The 6,454-nt window shown below is 50.2% G+C and overlaps 1 long non-coding RNA gene across 1 annotated transcript; it reads left to right on the plus strand.

The window, feature by feature from the left end:
• Positions 683-4,405, plus strand: LOC110400600. The gene is made up of 2 exons (XR_002439954.1): positions 683-759; positions 1,118-4,405. It is a non-coding gene; the product is annotated as an uncharacterized LOC110400600 (long non-coding RNA).

Here is a 6,454-nt window from a genome sequence, read left to right on the forward strand (position 1 = left end):
AGAAGCCTCTCCCTAATGTGTTCTTTCACTGATCAGTCTGGCAGCACGTGAGCGGCTCAGTAGTTCCTTAATCACTGCAGCACCAAAACCATTGCAGAACGGTGGAATTTTGGACCAGCACCAAGACCGGAGCCTCCCTGAGGACCTCCTGTGCTTCTCAACTCCAAGGCGCCCACAAATAAGCGGAGCTTCCAGAGCCCCCTGGGGAGCAAAGCTGTGTGCAGGAAGACCCCCAGCGAGAAGCCCACCTGCAGCCCCGGCCCCCACAGCACGAAGCCCAGGGCTGGCTGGGCACTGACAGCACCGCCACAGCAGCAGAACCCTGAGGACGTTTGTTCTTTGCTGAGCTCAGGTTTTTGTTCTCAAGGTGCAAATCCTGCCGTTATCTGTCTGAATGAACGTGAGTAAAAGGATGGAACCGAAGCCTTCAGAATCAGCTGAACGTGAGCGTCTGATGAGAGCGAAACACTGAAATTCTTCACTAAGAGCCTTCTCGCTTTCTGAAGAACATTTAGTTTGGAATTCAGCCCAGAACATGCATCTGCCCCTGCAATTTACACCTCATTGAATAAGGCTAAAGAGGGAGGAAATGAAGATGATTAATTAAGGAAAAGTAAATTAGTCTCACTTTGTGTGTAGCAACTGTGAGTGATTTTCCTCTTGCAGAAAACCTATTTGTGAGCTGGCTTGTTAGGCCCTTGTTTCTGCAGTAAGGATATTCAGGTGTGAGCTTGTAAGGAGCTGCCAGGTACCAGCCAGGTGAGTGCATCACCATTGTGCCTTGGGAGGCAAATATGCAGTGCAGCTCAGAAGTGCTCGTTCCCCACCATTGCCTTTCTCTTCTTCTATGAGTTTTTCTTCTCACTTTATTCTCTGCCAAGGGTGATGATAATGTTGCTATTTTTGAGACGTGATCATAAAGAGGAGCTAGTAGCTCCCGAGAACAGATTAAGCCTTCCTGAAATTAGGGCTACTTGGTAAAAAGCTCTTCCAATGATGTAAAGGCTCCAGGTGTGACACTGTCCTGCTGCTGGTATAAATCAGGAGCAACGTGAGAAAACCTGCTCCTCCCCTGGGGGTACTGAGAACCAGTGTTCTGTCCTCATGTGCTCCATAGCAGGCTCAGCATGGACAGGCTGGGACAAGCACTGCTCTGAGCCAAATGATACGATGCAGATCCCAAATGAAGGTGATGTGGCATGCTAGCGGGCCGGCTCTTGCACGAAAGGATGGGGAAAGGACTGGACAACCATTTTCTTCTGTGCTGGTAAGGGTGTGTTCTTGTGCTGCTCGGGATGTCTCCTTATTGCCCCTGGAGTTCAGCAGGGCTGCTCCCGCTGCCTGGAGGAGCAGCAAGGCTGTCTGCAGCCAGACAGGGCTGCAGTTTTTAGTGCGTCTTGATTCATCTTACGTTGCTCACAGAAATGGATGTTATTATCCGCTCCTCATTAACAGAACTTTTTCCAGAATGCATGCCAGGCTCTCCTTTGGCACTGCAAAGGTTAGGGTTCGCTTTGATTCATCATAATTGGAAAAAAATGAGGAAGATTAAAAGGGATATGACCGTCTCCTTTGGACTTTGCTCCGTCTTCAGCAGAAGTAGCATCTCTACTGGCTCCAGTGGTGGAAGGAGGAAAAAAGGTCTCAGATAATGAGACTGGCGGCTTCGATGTAAGTACTGCGACTGTTGCTTGAAGTAGAGAGCACCTAATGAAAGCGCTGCCAGTTTCCATTGCCTGGAATTCAAACAGCCGTGTCCTCAGAGATGGCCTCGGCGTGGCTCTCCTAGTCCTGGCCCTTTGGGAGTGGAGGAAGTGGGTGATGTGTCGTGGACATCCTGAGACCTGGGGGATGGACAAACTTTCTGCTGAACAGAAGCAGGGAGGAAAAGCACTTCTTCACAGGGATTATCTGGGTGTCCAGGAACTGTGTGGAATCGTTCAGGATGCTGAAACAGTGTTTTACTGGCTTATGTTCCTGCTGCTTCTGGTGGAGCTCGGGCACCCTCTGGGACCACAGCTCCAGCACCCGGGGGCAGTGGGGCAGCGGGGTGGGCCCATGGGTGGGGGTGGCCCCTTCTGCAGGCCCCGCTCCTTCCACCCTGAGCATATTTCCCCTCTGACAGGCTCTGCTCTCTGAAACGAGCTCTGCTCTGGCTAGACCAAAACTTGCTGAAAATCAGTCAATTAAGATAATAGGCAGCACATTCTCGCTCTAGGAAACGAGTAAGTAAATGAGCAGCACAAAAAGTATTGTATTTTCCTCTGCAAAGCCACAGGTACTTAGATTAAACGGATCAATAAGCCATCTGTATCACAGCGAGAACAGACATAAATCACTCAAAAATTCAGCTTTTGAACAAGTTCTTGGGCACTTGGGCAAAGGCAGAGCTGCCAAGTGCTGCGGCTGGGAGCCATCCTTGCATGCTGCAGATTTAATGATTGTATCGATGTCGTGGGAGAATGAGGGATGGGAAGCGGGGATAGGCCAGCGGTGATGAAGACTTAAAGTAACACAGAACAGATGAAGTAGTTCAAATTATTCTCTGTGCAACGTGCTTAAAATCCGCACGCTGGTTACGTTTCCGAGTCTGAGCAAAGCCCAGCGTGTGCGACTCGTTAAGCACAGTGATGGGAGACAAACGCGTGCTCTCAGATGTCCTAACCCATCGCTGCTGTGCAGCCACGGGAACCCATGAGCTGTAAGTGCTGCCCACGGCTGGAGGCTGTGCCAGCAGGGCTGCAGCCCGTGGGGGTCCCAGCAGTGGTGCTTGGGGGGCTGCCCAGGCACCTACTGGGCCATTCGCGCTTCAAAAAGCAGCTCATGATAATTTAAAGCATTAAACTTGGCCCTTTGTCCTGCTGCCAGCTCGAGAGGTTTTATACAGCTGCGTGCTGGCAGCTAAGTGTTGTTTTTCCCCCTTTTTGCTGTGTTACCCGCGCTGGGGAGACGAGGTGAATGCACACACAGAGGAAACATGATGCTACACAACATGGTATTGAAAGCACACGGTGGAAACACTTTTTTTTTTTTAGCCTCTCTCCTCCTCCAGCTCTTCTCACCTCACTAACAGAGCTGCAAGAAGCAAACAGAGGCACCCAGGTGCGTGTGCTCAGCAGGAGCTGGAGGTGCAGAGCAGCCCCTGACCGTCACGTACTTTTTTTCCCCTTCCTTTGCCTTCTGCTAAATTAAGTTTTATGAGAGTGCTGGATCCGTAAGCTTGCAAGGTTTCTGCTGAAGAGATTTTGCAGGTCTGAATGATTCCTCTGGGAGACTGCTCTGCAGTTTGCAGCCTGGCGTATGAATCTCTCCTGTGAGTTTAAGGGAGAAGCAGCAAAGGGGAGGGTGGGATTCACCCATTGGTGACTTTATCTGTTACTTCCAGAGGTCACATCAGGAAAATGTTCTAGCCGGCTGTGTTACCTGCTGCTCCATCTTTGCGTTACGCAGCATTTCTCATGAGGATATTTTCATGCCATTTGTTCTTTGCTTACCAGAAAGCCTGATGCTGGACAGGGAAGATGCATGGCTCACAGCTGCCTGCTGGAATTTATCTGTGGCTCGGAAATAAAGTATAAAACCATGCCTTTAATAATGCAGGATAGGGCTGTTCCTTAAGTGATTTATAAACTTCATAGGTAGAGTGAGTCGCTGCTAAAGTAGATTTACTGCTCTCTACATGAGCATCATTGAAATAATAAGGCAAGCATATGCAAGGTTAAAAGAGAGTCCCCATTTGTTTCAGCGTAGCTTGGAGGTAAATCTATCTTCTGTGAGGTAAATCTATCTGTCTTTGACTTTTGCTTGTGGGCAAGCAGAGCCTCTAGACAGAGAATAAAAACAAGTGCTGTGAGGATGACAGCGAGGGGCAGGACGGGGTGTGCCAGGCAACGCTGTGGAGCCAGGAAGTTTCTCTTGCCCATCCTCCCCAGCATGGCTCGTTATCATCCAGACAGCTGAGAACTCGGTGCAGACATTGGGATGGAGAGAGCTGCTGCCTGGCTGAGACTGGAAAAGGTCTGTACCTGGTTGGTGCTGACCGAGCCCAGCCACTGCAGCTCTTGTGTCACCTGGCTCCACCCCAAAGTCCTGGAAAATTAATCCTCCCTGACCAAGGGCAGCAGGAGAGGAGGCCTTGGGAGCTGGGAGGGTGGCTGATGTGTCTCCTGAGAACCACAGGAGGGTTTGTGGTGGGGAGAGAATGCTCCAGGGCAGCTCGTGCCTGGCCCTAGGACAGCGTGCGTGGTGCGTGCCCGCTGGGTGCACAGCTCTCCAGCATGCATGGGTGCTGAGCTGGCTGCTCCACGGGCACTGAGAGACAGCCCTGTGCTGCTGGAGCCCACCCTGCTCCCACACGGATGCTCGCTGCGGGACCCATCCCACTCCACCCGCACAGCCTCTGTCTTCATGTTCTCAGCGCAATTTTACAGAGCCTGAATCTTCCAATTGCGTTCAGCCAGCTGGGTGCTCGTTACTGAGTAATATATCATCATGGTGACATTGTTAATAACTAACTAATAACAACTCCAGATGGCTAGGATACATTCTGGGATCTCCTGACCATGAAGGAGTAGTCTTGAAAAATCTTCAGTATTATCTTTTAACGTGCCGCATGTAGTCTCTTTCAAAAGGCCTAAGAGGTGAAGGGATACATGTAATGCAAAGCTTGAAGTTCTCCTGATCTTGGGCTTTGCTGTTTCCCTTCTGGAAGGGAAGGAGGCCGCAGTTAGAGAGGGATGCCAAAGCAATGCCTTCCTCAGGATTTCCTCTAAGTCGATTCAAAGCCGCCTGCATTATGTTGAGACATTTGTACAAAGTAACGAAGGAGGAGGTTTGTCAACATCTTCAGTCTGTGCTGCCGTCGGTATGGAAATCCAAATGTTATAACCAGCAAAGACACAGCAGGAGTGGGCTGAAAACTTTGAACCTTTCAAGGAAAGAAAAAGACATTTTATATAAATTCCACTAAAATGCATTTTCTTCATATGCTCAGCTCTTCAAAGGAGGAGCCTCTTCCCCTTTGCTGGAGTAGAAAAAAGCTTTGCTGATAGCTGCATTAACAGATGAAAGGGTGGGCAGAGTTTTTAAACAGACTGGGAAAAGGGTTCTTCATCCATCTATTTTCTGTCTTCAAATGAACAAATGGGAAAAATAAACATGTACGGTTTCTCAGTCTATTATTCTCCCTTCATTGTCAAGGCAGATGCTCGCTCAGTTAAAAAAGACGGAAAGGTCTGCGGTTCCTTGAAAGGGCATGTTTTCATTTCAGCTGACGCTTTTTGAAATGATAAGGAAAATGATGTGCTATTTTTTTCTTGCCAGATTCTGTTGATCCTTGTTGCTGTGCCTCAGCTCTCAACCACTGTAATGCGGTGGGAGGATTTCTCCTCCTGCTGTGGGTCGCTGCGCAGCCAGGGCTTGGTGAGGGCAGGGATTCAGATGCCTTCCCCTGCTCTGGCCTGGCTGGAGCCATATACCTGGACATGGCTCTCTCCTTGCTCCTGCCTCCTCCATTCCCCCTCTGCCCACAGCCTTCCTTCTGCTCCCAGTACGGTGCGGTTTGTTGGGTCTCAGCAAAGTGGGGAACTGGGCTCGCTGTGCTGAATTTCATTTCAAATCTATGGTGGGGAGTTTTAATCTGTGGCAAGCAGGTGCTGCTGCAGGTGAGCACTGCTAAAAGCATATGTTTACTTGTGCTGTTGAAATTAGAAAAAGCTGTTATTTAGAAAAATTCCTTCAATAGTCTGTGTAATCGTTGGCAGCCATGCACTCTCAGCTGCAGGTGCATTCCGATTTTATTTAAAAACCAATTTCAGACTTGCAGGAAGATTTAGTAAGAGCAGTTGAGGTACAAAGTAGAGGTTACAGACGTTTGGGGAGCAATGCCCACATGCATCCCCTGCTTCCCAGGGAGAGCAGCGTGGCTCCTGGTGACCCCAGCATATGAGAGCCACCGTGCACAGGGGACAATGCAGTGCCCAGGGCAGGGGCTGGGCTGGTGCCTGCTGGAGATACTGGGCAATGCCACAGCCATGTGCTGGACAGGAAAGCAGAAACGTCAGAACAAAAGAGCTGGATCATGAGAGTGCACACTTGTAACACCGATGTGTGTGAGCAGGGGCAGAGCCATGGGACATCTTGAAGCACAGGGGCTCTGGCACTGGGATAGATGTGAAGGTTAAGGATGCTCTGGGGACAGGAGGAGAAGGGTGCACAGGTGCAGGACATGGGGGGCAATCAGCACTGCTGTGCAGCTGGGGAGGGGGAGAGGCAGCACAGGGGCATGGGTCCAGCTCCGAGCTCTGGGGGGGGGTGAGAGCAGGATGGGCAGTCCCTTCCTCCCCCCTGAAATGTTGTTGCCATCTATGTTTTCTTTGAAACCCCATCTCACAAAGAGTTCTGCAGTTCTTCCAGTGAAATATTGCTGGTAACTTCCTGGGGAGCACTGGGCAGG

This window comes from Numida meleagris, chromosome 5, assembly GCF_002078875.1.
Source record: "Numida meleagris isolate 19003 breed g44 Domestic line chromosome 5, NumMel1.0, whole genome shotgun sequence".
Lineage (NCBI taxonomy): Eukaryota > Metazoa > Chordata > Aves > Galliformes > Numididae > Numida > Numida meleagris.